At 36.8% G+C, this 15,686-nt stretch overlaps 1 pseudogene; it reads right to left on the minus strand.

Annotated features, from left to right (window-relative positions):
* Positions 1 to 8,064: 8,064 nt before the first annotated feature.
* Positions 8,065 to 15,686, minus strand: part of LOC116889746 — a 62,502-nt pseudogene continuing 54,880 nt past the window's right edge.

Below are 15,686 nucleotides of genomic sequence, written 5' to 3' on the forward strand. Positions count from 1 at the left end.
TAGCCAAGGAATTTGCCATTCAGACTGGGAAACCCATGATATGTCTATATAAAAATGTATGCTTCATTCCGTCTAGAACCACATAAAACTAAACTTATTTGCAAAGTAACAGCAATTCACATTGCAAAACACTAGCTGTCTGTTTATGTTCAAAGTCAACTTCCTACAAGATTTTCCCACTTGGAATGAACAGAATTACCTAAAAATGTGCGATTCAGACTGGGAAATGCATGTTATATACAGAGAAAAGTATGCCTTTTACCCTTTAGAACCCCTTAAAACTAAGCTTACTCGCCAAGTAACAGCAATTCACTTTGCAAAACACTAGCTGTGTGTTTATCTTCAAAGTCAACCTCCTACAAGATTTTCCTGCTTGGAACAAAAAGAATTCACCAAAGAATGTGAGATTCACATTGGGAAACAAATGTTTTGTCTATATAAAAGTGTATGCTTTAATCTGTCTAGAACCACATAAAACTAAGATTATTTGTCAAGTAACAGCAATTAACTTTGCAAACACTAGCTGTGTGTTTATCTTCAAAGTCAACTTCCTACAAGCTTTTCCAACTTGGAACAAACAGAATTTTCGCTAAGGAATGTGTGCCATTCAGACTGGGAACGATGAATGTTCTATATAAAATATATGCTTTATTCCGGCTCAGAACCACATAAACCAAGTTTATTTGCTGCTAACAGTAATTCACTTGGAAAACACTAGCTGTGTGTTTACCAAAGTCAACTTCCTACAAGGTTTTCCAACTTGAATCTAAAGAATTTTGCCAAAGAATTTGTCATTCAGACTGGGAAATACATGTTTTGTCTATATAAAAATGTATTCTTTATTTCGTCTAGAACCACATAAAACTAAGCTTATTTGCCAAGTAACAGTAATTCACTTTGTAAAACACTAGCTGTGTGTTTACCTTCAAAATCAACTTTCTACAAGGTTTTCCAACTTGGAAGGAAAAGAATTCGCCAAAGAATTTGTGATTCAGACTGGAAATGCATGTTATATCTATAGAGAAAAGTATGCTTTTTACTGTTTCGAATCACTTAAAACTAAGCTTATTCTCCAAGTAACAGCAATTCACTTTGCAATCACTAGCTGTGTGTTTTTCTTCAAAGTCAACTTCCTACATGGTTTAACTTGGAATCTAAAAAGAATTACCAAAGTAAGAAAGTATCCCACTGGGAAAGCGCGTATTTTTTATAGGAATGAAGCTTTACCATGTAGAACTACTTTTACACCTAAGATTATTTGTCAAGTTACAGTATTTCACTTTGCAAAACACTAGCTGTGTGTTTTATCTTCAAAGTCACCTTCCTACAAGCTTTTCCAACTTGGGTCGAACAGAATTCACCAAGGAATGTGCGATTCATACTGGGAAATGTATGTTTTCTCTATATACAAATGTATGCTTTTTACTGTCTAGATCCACTTAAAACTAAGTTTATTTGCCAAGTAAACAGCAATTCACTTGGAGAAACACTAGCTGTGTGTTTATCTTCAAAGACAACTTCCTACAAGATTTTCCCACTTGGAGTGAACAGAATTAGCCAAAGAATGTGTGATTCGGAATAGGAAATGCTTGTTATGTTTATAGAGAAAAGAATGCTTTTTTACCTTTTAGAACAACTTAAAACTAAGCTTATTTGCCAAGTAACAGCAATTCACTTTGCAAAACACTAGCTGTGTTTATCTTCAAAATCAACTTCCTACATCTTTTTCCTGCTTGGATCAAGAGAGAAATCCCTTCAAAATAAAGTCTGCGATTCAGAACATGTTTTTCTCTATACATAAATGTATGCTTTTTATCATCTAGAACCACTTAAAACTAAGCTTATTCAACAAGTAACAGCAATTCACTTTGCAAAACACTAGCTGTGTGTTTATCTTCAAAGTCAACTTCCTACAATATTTTCCCACATGGAACGAACAGAATTAGCCAAAGAATGTGCGATTCAGACTGGGAAATGCACGTTTTGTCTATATAGAAAAGTATGCTTTTTACCTTTTAAGAACAACTTAAAACTAAGCTTATTTGTCATAACAGCAATTCACTTTTGCAAAAACACTAGCTGTGTTTTATCTTCAAAGTCAACTTCAACAAGCTTTTCCACCTTGGATCAAACAGAATTCGCCAAGGAATGTGCCATTCAAATGGGAAACGCATGTTTTGACTATATAAAAATGTATGCTTTACTCTGTCTAGAACCACATAAAACTAAGCTTATTTGCCAATTAACAGCAATTCACTTTGCAAAACACTAGCTGTGTGTTTATCTTCAAAATCAACTTCCTACAAGCTTTTCCCGCTTGGAACAAACAGAAATCGCCAAATAAATTGCAATTCAGACTGGGAAATGCATATTTTGTCTATATAGAAAAGTATGCTCTTTACTGTCTAGAACCACTTAAAACTAAGCTTATTTGCCAAATAACAGCAATTCACTTTGCAAAACCCTAGCTGTGTGTTTTTCTCCAAAGTCTACTTCCTACAAGCTTTTCCAACTTGGAAGGAACAGAATTCGCCAAAGCATGTGCCATTCAGACTGGGAATCGCACGTTTTGTCTATATAGAAATGTATGCTTTTCACGGTCCTGAACCACTTAAAACTAAGCTTATTCACCAAGTAACAGCAATACACTTTGCAAAACACTACCTGTGTGTTTATCTTCAAAGTCAACTTCCTACAATATTTTCCCACATGGAACGAACAGAATTAGCCAAAGAATGTGCGATTCTGACTAGGAAATGCTTGTTATGTCTATAGAGAAAAGAATGCTTTTTTACCTTTTAGAACAACTTAAAACTAAGCTTATTTGCCAAGTAACAGCAATTCACTTTGCAAAACACTAGCTGTGTGTTTATCTTCAAAGTCAACTTCCTACAATGTTTTCCCGCTTGGAAGGAAAAGAATTCACCAAAAAAGTGGGATTCACACTGGGAAACGCATGTTTTGTCTATATAGAAATGATGCTTTTATCATCTAGGACCACTTACACCTAAGTTTATTGGCCAAGTAACAGCAATTCAATTTGCAAAACACTAGCTTTGTTTTTATCTTCAAGGTCAACTTCCTACAAGCTTTTCCAACTTGGAAAGAACAGAATTCGCCAAGGAAAGTGCCATTCAGATAGGAAACGCATGTTTTGTGTATATTAAAATGTATGCTTTATTCCATCTAGAACCACATAAAACTAAGATTATTTGCCAAGTAACAGCAATTCACTTTACAAAACACTAGCTGTGTGTTTATCTTCAAAGTCAACTTCCTACAAGGTTTTCCCGCTTGGAACAAACAGAATTAGCTAAAGAATGTGGGATTCAGACTGGGAAATGCATATTTTGTCTATATAGAAAAGTATGCATTTTTCCTTGTAGTACCACTTAAAACTAAGCTTATTTGCCAAGCAACAGCAATTCACTTTGCTTAACACTAGCTGTGTGTTCTTCTTCTTCAAAATCAACATCCTACAAGCTTTTCACGCTTGGAACGAACAGAAATCCCAAATAAACTGCGATTCAGACTGGGAAAGGCATGTTTTCTCTCTATATAAATGTATGCTTTTTACCATCTAGAACCACTTAAAACTAAGCTTATTTGCCAAGTAAACAGCAATTCACTTTGCAAAACACTAGCTGTGTGTTTATCTTCAAAGTCAACTTCCTACAAGCTTTTCCAACTCCCACTAGCAAAGAGATAGCCAGGGATGCAAGAGGGTCTCATAAACACTTGGGATGGTGGTAGTTGAAATACTAAGCAGCAAAAATAGAACCACAAAAGAGTCTGCCTCCTGTAGCAGAAATGCCCACACAGTTCAAAAATCTTTAACCTATAAATGTCCAAAGTCTATAAAAAGGAAAAGAAAAAAAGTAGCAGAGACTGAAGGGAAGGCAATCCAGAGTCCAACAAGCAGAAGAACAATTTCATCCACAGATTACAAATCCTCAGACTATTGCTGATGTCAAGATATGCTTGCAGATAAGACCCTAGTATGTCTGCCCTCTGAGGGGCTCTGCCATCACCTGTGGTGACAGATTCACATACAGATAACCATTTGACAGAAACTGAGAGCCAGAAAAGAATGGTTAGGGGATTGCCTGAAGGATCTGAAGGGGATTGGAGCCCAATATGAAAAGCAACACTATCAATTAAGTTTACCCTTCAGAGGCTCAGGAAATTTACCATAAACAAGTGCATACTTGGGCCAGTCCATGGCTTCTGCTACATAGATCGTAGAGCATATGGAGAAGACAACTGCCTCATCTTCCATCTCTGGGAAGGGAGTCAATTGGTCCTGTGGAGACGTCATATCCCAGAGAAGGCGGATGGTAGAGGACTAAAGTGGAAGTGGGCATGTAGATGGGGGAGCACCATCTTAGAAACAAAGAGGATCAGAATAGCTTGGGTGATTTGGGAAAGAAAGACAAATTTGTGAAATGACATTTGAAATGTTAACAAAGGAGTAGATTATTGTACACATATAATATTTATAATATAATACATTTATGTTTCCAACAGAGACATTCACATCTCACTCCTTAAGGACTATACAGTCATTATCTGTACTACAGGTTTACTGAAAGCTGAAATCCATAATTTTGAAATGTACTTATTATTGCTAATTTACATAGGTAAACCCAATCAATATTTTATCTTCTGTCCCTGTACCTATAATAAATCGTTATTAACCTTGATAAAAATTTAAAAAAAGTGTTTCTACTCCATTAAGTTTCCATTCTATGACTGAAATTTCACTCAATTTTAGCTGTACATCTCTATATTCCCTCCATTCCTGTTTCTTCACATTTGACTTTCCTTTTCCTGACAGTGTCCCTCAGCAATTCATAAGTACATTTTTACTTCCAAAAATGAGGGCAGTCTGGATCATGTCCCTTGACACTTACACTGAACTGATCATACCGATACACAGTTTGGAGAATTAACATTCAGATTATAGCGAATTTGTATCCCATTTTTCCTTTTTGATGTGAATTACCTCATGTATGATGACTTTCACAAGATACATTCCTTGTCCTGAAAATTACATGCTTTCCTTTTTCTAGTCTATCAATGCACCATATTTTCCTTATGCATTCATTTGTTAAAGAACAACGTGAATAGTTCCAAATTATCAAGGGTCTCTATACTAGAATAAATCAATATTTGGATATATGTCCTTGAGTTTTAACTTTAGGTATCCATTTCTACATTCATGAAGAAACATCATACTGATTTCTAAAGTTGCTGTAGAAGTTTACGTTCCCACCAGGAGACTGGCAATGTCCTCCTCTCTCCATAACACAGTAAAGATAAGTTGGCCCATGTGTTATTAACCTAAGTTTTCAGAAAGTGATGAAAAAATCTCAGAATAATTTTGTTTTGCATTTCCATAATGTATAAGGATGATACATATTTGCCATTAGATTCTTATTGAATTGAGTTTCTTCAATTGTGAATATTTTGTTTAAATATGTACCCAATTAATCATATTTTCTGGATATAGAGTGTTTTAGTCTTTTCATTATGATTTATAGAAGCCCATTGTTGAACGTGTACATGGAAAAAAAGCTTACTGTATTTGAAAATAGCCACTTTAAATTTACTAAGGACAAATCACATAATGTGGTCTCACTAAACTCACAGAATTGGCAGATCTGTTGTAACCAATAGAATTCATTAAGGTCATATTTTGAAACATCCCTATATAATGAAACATTCTCTATGTACATAATATTGAGGAATATACTTTAATTGTTTTATTTTTTTTGAGAATTTCCATCCAAATATTTTGATGATAATTTTCCCATTTATTTTACCCACATCACTTTATTTCTTTTTTCTTTTCTTTCTTTTTTTTTTGTTGTCGTTGTTCTTTTTGTTTCGGAGCTGAGTGCTAGGCAAGTGCTCTACCACTGAGCTAAATCCCCAACACCTCACTGTATTTCTTTGATCCTACCTTTGCATATCTTCTACATTAAAATACTGATTAATTACCCCACGATGATCCCTTACAAAAATCGATTAAACCTCCAACAGATGACACTAACTATCCATAGTATGTCAGTTAGAAGTAACAGCTTTCAGGCATTTACAGTGCATTCTGGACTGTTGACTGGCTTGAAGCTGTGCAGGGAAACACAGCTGCTATGTGTCATGAGGTGAGCCCTCTGCATATCCAGAAGACACGATTTCCCAATGACCACCCCCACATTTTGGGCACCTACAGTCTCTTTGCACTTTGTTTCAGGGTGGCCTTTGAGCCTTGTGGAAGGGTATAACATGTATATCCAACTCATCATGACTGAAATCAATAAAATGAAGACAACAATATAATGAATGAAAGAAGAGTTGATTCTTGGAAAATATTAACAAGATTGTCATAACCTCTGGCCAAATTAGTTAAAGAAAGGGTAGAATTAACAAAATTAAAGAGGAGAGGAGACATGGAGAAAACACTTTTTATATTTACAGTCAGAAATCTATATTTTTAAAACATTTATTATTTACTAGATGTATATGATATACCAATAATAAATCAGCTCAATGTGCATAATTTAAACAGAACTATACTAAACAATGACACAGAGTCAAGTATTTCATATCTCCCACCTATAATATCATAGAACCACATGTATTCAGTTTAAAAATTTGTTTAGACATTTAAAGAGCATCGAAAGTTTCTTAGACGATTCCATAAAGTAGACAAAAGTATTGAATACATTAAAATTCTATTTTAAATCTGGTATTATCCAACAATTGACAGAGAACAAAAGAGAAAGAGTGAGGCAGGGGGAAAATGAGGTAAACAGAAAGTTACAGAGAGAGGGATAAAGAATTACAGACGACTGACAGAAAGAGAGGAAGAATGAGTATTACAGACTAATTTACACCAATACACACATACTCTCAATAAAATCCTTGTGAACAGATTCAAGACGACATTAAAAATAATCTTCAACCAGGTAAGCTTTCTTAAAATACCAGACATACAAGTCTGATTTAACACACACAAACAACACTCACACACACACACATACGCATATATATATATATATATATATATATATATATATATATATATATATCTCGAATCTACTTCTAATCTGATCTTTGTGGTAGGATGTTGCATCTTTAACCTAGAACTTTAATTAAGATCTATTCTTTATTTTTATTTTTTTTGGTCATCTGCAGATACCTCTTTTTTAGGAATGAATCCTTCTCACTGGAGACCAGAGAAGAGACCTGCAGTTCCATGATTAATAAATGTCATTGCATGACATCAAAGCAAAATGTAAAAGTGTGAATGGAATAAATATTTTAGGACACTGTTTTGCAAGCAACTTCTTTCATAGACAGTCTATGAAGGAGAGCTCTGAAATTTTGCATTTCATATTTGACTTTTCTGGGACTCTGACTAGAATCAACTCACAACTGTTTGGGATTTTCTTGGCAATTAAACAGTTTGTGAACAGAGCTGAATTCATCATATGCTCTGCCATCTGCATTAATATTGCTACAGAGAGGAACAACTATGCTAAAACTCTTCATCTGATTTTTCAAACAGCATCCGCATACCATTGTGGACTTCTGTGCTTGTGGGAGGGAAAGTTTGAGAACACCATTTGAGAGCTGTAAATGCAGAAGTGGGAAAGGCCTGTGTGTAGATCATGAACAATATTCATTGTTTTAATAATCATTAGGAAGTGGACTTCTGCAAAATGACTTCAGCAGAACAGCATGATAGAAAAACAGCTATTGATTCACTGGAGATTTAGATGAACTGGATTGTTAAAAATTGGCTTAGAGGTAGAGACATGTCAGCACATGAAGTACGGATAATCAATCCTGTGTGATTTGTTAACCATCCCTACCCCATGGTTTCATGCATACAGCACCATATTTAAGCACTGAGGAATAGAATACAAGCAAATTTTTTGAAAATCCAAGTCACAAGAAAATACTGTCCTCCTCCATGATGCACATCAACTCTCAGGTGTGCTGGCCTTCAGCATGCCTGGATGACAGTTGTCAGCATGGGATTTACTGCCACCCTTTTCATAAGAGTAGAGCCCCAATCTGCTTTGGCCACGTCATCAGCTCCCCATTCTGTTTTAGGGAGAGTAGATCACTGCGTCTGCCTATGAAGTCTTTGATTTCCTATAAAGTCCCAAGGAGCTATTCTCACTCCAGTGAGCTGTTGTAAGTAATCTTGAATTGAATTGGTGTTGTTAGTGGTTGTGATGTCTACAAATCCCAGAAGATCATGATTGAAAGGGAGTTGATTGAGGATTTCTTGGGTATTTTTGCAATACTGGAAGGTGGGATCAATGAACAGGAACATCTTCCCAGACTGGGTCTTGCAGTTCCCATACTGCTGAGCCGTGCTGTGATGCTGCAGTTTCCCTGAAAAGAACGTTCAGTTTAAGGTACTGGTCTATTGAAAAATGGCAATCTGGATGTATTCTTGACAATGCATTCTACTTGAAGCCCACAGAAAACATGGAAGAAAGAAGCTGTTACTTTTTCTAGCTTGTACTCACATAGCTACCAAACCCTCACAGACAATAGAACCTGCTTACTGAGGATTTAACCATATAATAATGACCAGATGAGACATCTAGGCTTGTGGACTGATCAACTCCTGGATTCTTGGACTTTCCAAATATCCATCCATTGTGAAATAATGTGGTCCACAGCCTGTGATCATTGTGATAAATCCCTTTTCGCTGTAAAGAGAGATTCATCCTCTACTTTCTGTTAGGGAACAGCGGCTTCTACACCAGGAACAGAGAAGACCTTTTCCACAGTTTGTGTCTAGTAAGAGTTTCAGCTCAGTTACAAATAACCAATGGTCCCATTCCCTTAGCATGATTTTCATATGATGCTTTGATACAGTGCTTCTTATTTCCTATAGTTATTGGCAACAGAATTCAAATAGCAAAAGTAACCTATCAATGAAATGCACAGTAATATATTTGCATGAGTGCATCAGGAAGAAGTATTATAGGATAAACAAGAATTGGAAAACTTGATTTCCTTCCTTCTGTGGACCAAGACCAGGAAACCTGAACTACAAAAAATCTGAGACAAGACGTCTGAAGTTTGTTCTTTTCTTCAATCATGGGGCTCATAGGGAAGGAGCTCAGGTCTCAAGAGTTGGCACAATTTCCTTAATTGCTGAGTCAGGTCAACTGCTGAATACCTCATTCATGGACCTGAAGAAACTCTGTATCCATCCTGTTATAATGTGTATATCACTTTGTATCATTCATAGGATGGACACATTTGGCTGTTGCTTTGAAAGTAACAATCTGGAGAGACAAAGAATTTCTTCTTTCATACATTAATTCTCAGGCGGATGGTTGGTCTCAGAAGTTCATTCCAGGAGTTGCTTTACAAGAATCATTCACTGATCTGAAAGAAACACTTTTGAAATGTTGGGAGATCTTCTAGAACAATATCAACCATCCGTCTCCCTTCACAGTTTTGAACTGAATCATTCTCCTCCAAAGATCTGTAGTCTCTGCTGCAGACTTCATCCCCCCAGACTAGTTTGAATTCTGCTCTTAGCACTGCATTTATGATATTTCAGCATGATTTCCTTACCACTTTCAACCCCGGGAGAGTTTTTCAATTCTTAATTTAATCTGATGAGTCTAATCTACATCGTAACACAGGATGAGATTTGACAGTTCTGCTCCAACCCTTACAATAAGAGATGCTGAGGTATGATGCTGTATCCACTAATGCCCTCATGGATGACTGGCAGTTTAGACAATGAGCATTCCTATCCCATATATGTATTCCTATAGTTCTCACAAAACTTCTCCCTTTGGTTGAGTTTGATCCAGTACAACTAACACAGTACAAAAGGAAGGATAAAAGTCATGTGTAGGGCCTGGAGAGAGAGTTCATCCATTTTGATCATTCGATTAACATAGAACCAAAAGAATAACCCAGTTTCAGGTGGAATTCATGGACCCTGACTGGATTCTGCGGGAATTGCATGTTTGTGGTACATAGCACTTACATCAAGCGAAACACTTATGTGTAAAAGAATTAATAGCAATAATAATGGTAATGATAATAATCTGAACCAAACAACTATCCAAATTGGCACAAAATACATATTCAAGGCAAACACCATAAAAACTAAGTATAAAAAAAGGTTTTAAAGACATGGAATTCATTATCTCTCCTATGTGGTCCCCACTGAGACTATATTTCAAGAAACCAGAGACAGATTAGGTCTGATTTTCCTGAGTTTTATTTCTAATCCATTGGTGAATGTTTTCATTTCCTGGGAGTCATTAGAGCAATATTGTTGACTTTCTCATTAATTTGTTCTATGTGATCATTCCTAAAGTACTATATTTTAGGAGTAGCTAAATATAGGACCACAAGGATATGGATACCTTTTCCATCATGAAATTGGTATACAAAGTAGGCCACACTAGCCACATCGAAAGACCAATACACGTGTACCACTGGTTTGTTGGGAACAATTGTGAATCCCAAGGCCCCTGCAGATTTCAGTGATCTAACTCTGCATATGGTTTCTGGGATTACAGGATGCAACACTCCACAATAAAAAACTTGTTTCTTATGAGTTGAAAAACACATTTTATTCTGAAAAAATATATATTAATTTTTTTCAAAAAGGTCTTAAATGATACAATCATAATGTAATGTGCATGACATTAACAGAACTGCAAATTCACCAAAAGAACAAAAATTAATAAAGAATGAATAACAAAACTTCCAACCAAACCAACAATACTAACACCTGAAGCAAACATAACTCAAACCAAAAACAAAACACAGTAGTTAAGCTAAGGAGAATTCTCTTGCTGAACGTTTAGCACCACAGTCGTACCCTGTGGCTGGCCTTGGGAACATAGTGGAAAGGTAGTCAGTCACCAATTGTAATACATTTTAAAAGGTGAATCTAGCTACGCCTTTTTGGGGCCTTTACAGGTCACGGTCTTCCATAGCTAATATGAGACTTGTACAGAATTTGGTTTGTAGACATTGAAATTCTATTGACTGATTTCCAGTAATAAACTTGAAAATCCCTCATAACAAGAACAAATTAATCCTCTCAGACTCCTCCTGGATGCTCAGAAGCTGTTGATGTGCTTCAACACTTCTTTGAAACCCTCCCATGTTCATGTTTGGCATGAAGGGAATTCCAATGTCTGAATGGAAACTCACTTCCCTTTCCTACCTAGGCTATAGCATTTACTTAGCTCAAATGTTTACACTCCTAAGGAGATAAACATTTCAAAAATTCATACTCTCAATGTGTACCACTAAATTTATAGCATATAATTTCTTCCATTCAAAGCCTTCCTCATGCATATTTCCTGAAGCCCTTAGCTTTCTTCATTTTAGTAACAGGTTCTGTACCCAGTAGTCCTTGTTTACATGCAATGTTTTTCCTTGCCTTTGAACCAGCTGCTCAGTCTTAGGTACAGGACTTTACCCAAGCACAAGTTTCTCCATTTTGAATTAAGCTATGGCCAATATAGTTTCTTAGGCTTTTCAACTTGAAGAACTGTCCAAGCTCTTATTGTCCCTACAGAGTTATGTCTAGTAATGACCTGGTTCAATCCTACAATCATGAGAACTGAGCAATTACAGGTATGTGAAAACAAAGTTGAGTCTCTAGACATCTGAGAAATGCTGTTTGAAAAGTGGGATTCAGTTGTTACTGTTTTCAAGTCATAGCTCTTAAACTTTAAAATGTAAGCATTACTCATGCACAGAATGCTTTCTCAAGAAAGGAGGAGGGATTCTAAAGTTTCTTTGACTTTGGGTTTCACTTACTTGTGGATAATACACTTCATATCTTGGATAAATCCAGCATGCCACACATAGCACAGAGGAAGTCAGTTATTTGTAGGTTATTGTTTATGTGTGTGTGTGTGTGTGTGTGATTGTGTGTGTGTGTTTGTGTATGTGTGTGTGCGTGTGTATGTGTGTACGTGTGTGTGTGTGTGTGTGTGTGTGTGTGTGTGTGTGTGTCTAGTGTCTAGGTCACTCCACAGTATATCGTGCTACATATTGGAGAAGCACACTTGTTCAAAGATAACATGGCCTCCTTTGTTTTGCATGACTCTTTTGCATATCTAATCACTTCAAATTGCACCATTTACTTATACCTCTGGGGCACAGACTAAATTCATAATATCCACCAATCTCCATAGGGATTCAGAGCTGATTGAAAAATAATTTTTGGACTCTTTAGATTCAAATTTTGACCCAAAACTCATTAAATATTTATTGTCCTCAAAACTCAAATCTAAGTTGTATTTTAGACTTTTGAGTCCATGCCCAAACCTCATCTACTACATGCATTCCCTCCACTGTTGACAAGTTCAAGCTAGGCTTTCCGAATGTCATGTTTGCTGTGACTACCTAGTTATACAGACAAGTGATATGCAAGTGAGTTCTAATATAGATTTCTTAATACTCAATTGTTCTGGTCAGAATCTGTGAAGTGGGGAATCAATCTCTTTGTGCTAAATGTAGGTTGCAAACTGCCTCTGGATAATTTTTTAATAGCATCTGGTATATATGCATGTGCTTTTCAGGTGGTTTTTCTTTATCTATTAACACTCCACATACCATAACATCAGATTATTTTAAGTTTCCACGTGAAGTGATGTCTTGTCCTTCATGTCTTAGAATTGTGTGGGGATACTTAGATCAATCTGTGTAGCCCTATAGAATTCTTCTTGATATATTATCTACTATGGATGGTGTAATATCTACAACCTTTGATACACAGCCTTTGAAACACCTTCCTTCACCTGTGTAAAAGAAAATATTTACAGCAGATGGATCCTGTAATTTTTGGATACTACATGATTCCCTTAACTGAAATAAGTCTATGCATGCTTATTCAGGCCCAAACAGATCCATGGGGAGATGCGCTGACTAAAACTGGCAACTACTACTCAGATGTCCTCTATTTATACAGTCTGAGGAACAGTCACTTCAGTTCAGGTGTGGAACTGAAGAATACTCAGCCATTTTCCAGGTTAAAAAAACAAACAAACAAAAAAAAATTACTAAGGCAAGGATTGAGATAATGCTTTTATCTATGTAGAACATTAAGTTCAGCCTCACATACAAATGTGTGATGTGAATTAATTTCAACCTAATACTGCAGAAGGAATAATATACTTTTTTGCATGGTCTGTCTGGAATAGAGTATGATATCAATAGAGTCTTCCGTGACAGATTTTCAAGCACATATGAACATCTGTGGACTCCAGGATAGTAACTCTTGCTCAACAAAATAACCTTTATGTTATTTGTGACACTGCATGGGACCACTTCTTGCTATGTATCAGAGATCTAACTCATTTTTAAGTCTTTTTTGTATCTCATGCTAATTTTTATGCTGCATGATCAGAGGTTGGTTGTAATTTTCCTCCCTGCTGAATTCACAGCGACAAGAAAGTGTTTCTTATGAGAAGGCCTTGATATTCTAGAATGTAGAATGTTGATGGCTGTGGCCTTCCTTGGCTCCCTCCATCCTCTCAAGGTTCATATCAGTGAAGCAACAGCATTCAGAATGGGAAACACTATTGTTCTGACACAGGACAGACAAAATCCACCAAATTTTCCTTGTATGGGATTAGAACACAGTGGACAGGAGATACAGTCAGCATAGTCAATTAAATGCTCCCCCTGTATATCCAATGGATCTGGTTTGGCTCTTAGCAATGCTTGCTTACCCTGCTTACCGAGTTCCCAAGCTGTGAAGAGGAGACTTAATTCTTAGCAAGGGATAAGGTGGTGGAACAACATCTTACTTTTGCTCTCTGTTTCTCCATTCCTCTAAGATAAGCAGATTCCTCCAAAGAAGCTACCATTTCCACAGTCTCCCTGCTTCAGATCTGAAGCTACAAGCCCAGTCAACAAGATTATGTCCATAACCAAGACAAAGTAAAACTTTTCTTTCCTCAGTGCTGGGGAGGATGGGCAGCTGTAATGGTGTCTTCTTTATTGTAGGTTCTTCTTGAGACAGGAGAAGGGGAAGAGCTTTGGAGGAGGGTAAATCTTGATCCCTTTAGAGTTTCAGTATAAAAATAATGATCATCATCATCATCATCATCATCATCATCATCACCATCATCATCACCATCATCATCAAAAGTAGTTTAGGCTAGTGAGATGATTCAGCATTTAAGAGCACTAACTGTTTTTCCATAGGTCCTGAGTTCAATTCCCAACAAAATCATTGTGGCATAAAGCCATGTATAATGGCATCAAACTCCCACTTCTGTTCTGTCTGACAGTTACAGAATACTCATACAAAACAAATAAAATAAATATTTAAAATAAAACAAATAAAAGTTTACTTATCTAAGTTTACGTTACAGTGCTTCTGAAGCTGACCAGATTTCTGTGTTCCTCTGAGGACAGAAAATGCATTCTCTGTCTGTTAAAATCCATGATGAGGGCTCACACATTACTTGCCATATCCCAAGACAGTTATTCAAACCACAGCTTCTGCTTTTCTGAGAAATGAAATAACTTCCTATCACACTCCTATCCTTTCTTCATGTCCTGCCTCTGAGAGGCACATAAGAAAATTAGTTTGTATATGAGGACATTACAGTTGCATTTTCCTGTGGTGTGAGAAAACTGAGGTTAACACAGAGGTGTCAGGACTGTTTACAAAAAAGTGGGCATAATGACTAACTTCTCTCCAAATGCTGTTGGTGCAATGGTTCAGTATACATGGGAGTTTTCCAACTCGCAGTTCATCTTCTGGAGCTCAATAGTCAGTTTCTCCATCTTCTTAATCTGTTGTACTTGCTATTGATGGTGTAAGGTTGGGATGATGGCTTTCCAGCAGATCCTGTAGATAAACACAAGGGAAGTTGCATAGCAATGGCCCACACACAGGAGAGAATATGCTGAGTCCCCCAATGTAGCCTGATGAAAGAGGAAATCTACAGACACTTTGAAGCACTGAATGAGGAGGAAAGTTCTCTTCAAGCTGGACCTAATAGCTGCTTTCCTTCTCCCAACCATGATTCCTAGACCTATTCCTCACTCCCTGCTGCAGTCCCCCTGGCCCTTAACAACAAAATCTGGCCAAGACATGAAGAAATGGAGGACATTTTCAGTTCATATATGATGGGATGCAGGTAAGTCCTGGAGTCCGTAGTGCTTAGGACCACCAAGCCTTAATCATGTATTTTCAAGAGAAAAAGAGTCAGAGACCTTGATACATGTCCAGGGGAGTAGCCCTCTGTCCACTCTTGGAATAACATTCCAATGACATGTACAGGAATCCTCTGAAGATGAAGTTCAATACTCTACCCTGAGAGTCAAAGTTTTTTACCGCTGTGGATCTTATTGGTATTCTTTCTCATGCAGAATGATATTAAGAATTTTGGAGTAGACCAGCTGCATCCTTGTCAATTCCTGGCTCTCTGCCAAAAATTCATCAGTTATTCTTGACTCTGGGTCTCTTCTTTAGGAATCCAGAGGCTTCAGATCATAATTCCTACTCCTAGAAGACCTGAGCCAAGACCACCTCCTCCAGGAAGCTTCTCAGCACCAGCCCAGGGATCACACTCTCTGCTTTCCACCAGATAATTTATGCTTTGCACTTTTATAACAAGAAAGAATCTTAATTTCTTCTTCCTCCC

This window comes from Rattus rattus, unplaced genomic scaffold (assembly GCF_011064425.1).
Source record: "Rattus rattus isolate New Zealand unplaced genomic scaffold, Rrattus_CSIRO_v1 PGA_scaffold_77, whole genome shotgun sequence".
Lineage (NCBI taxonomy): Eukaryota > Metazoa > Chordata > Mammalia > Rodentia > Muridae > Rattus > Rattus rattus.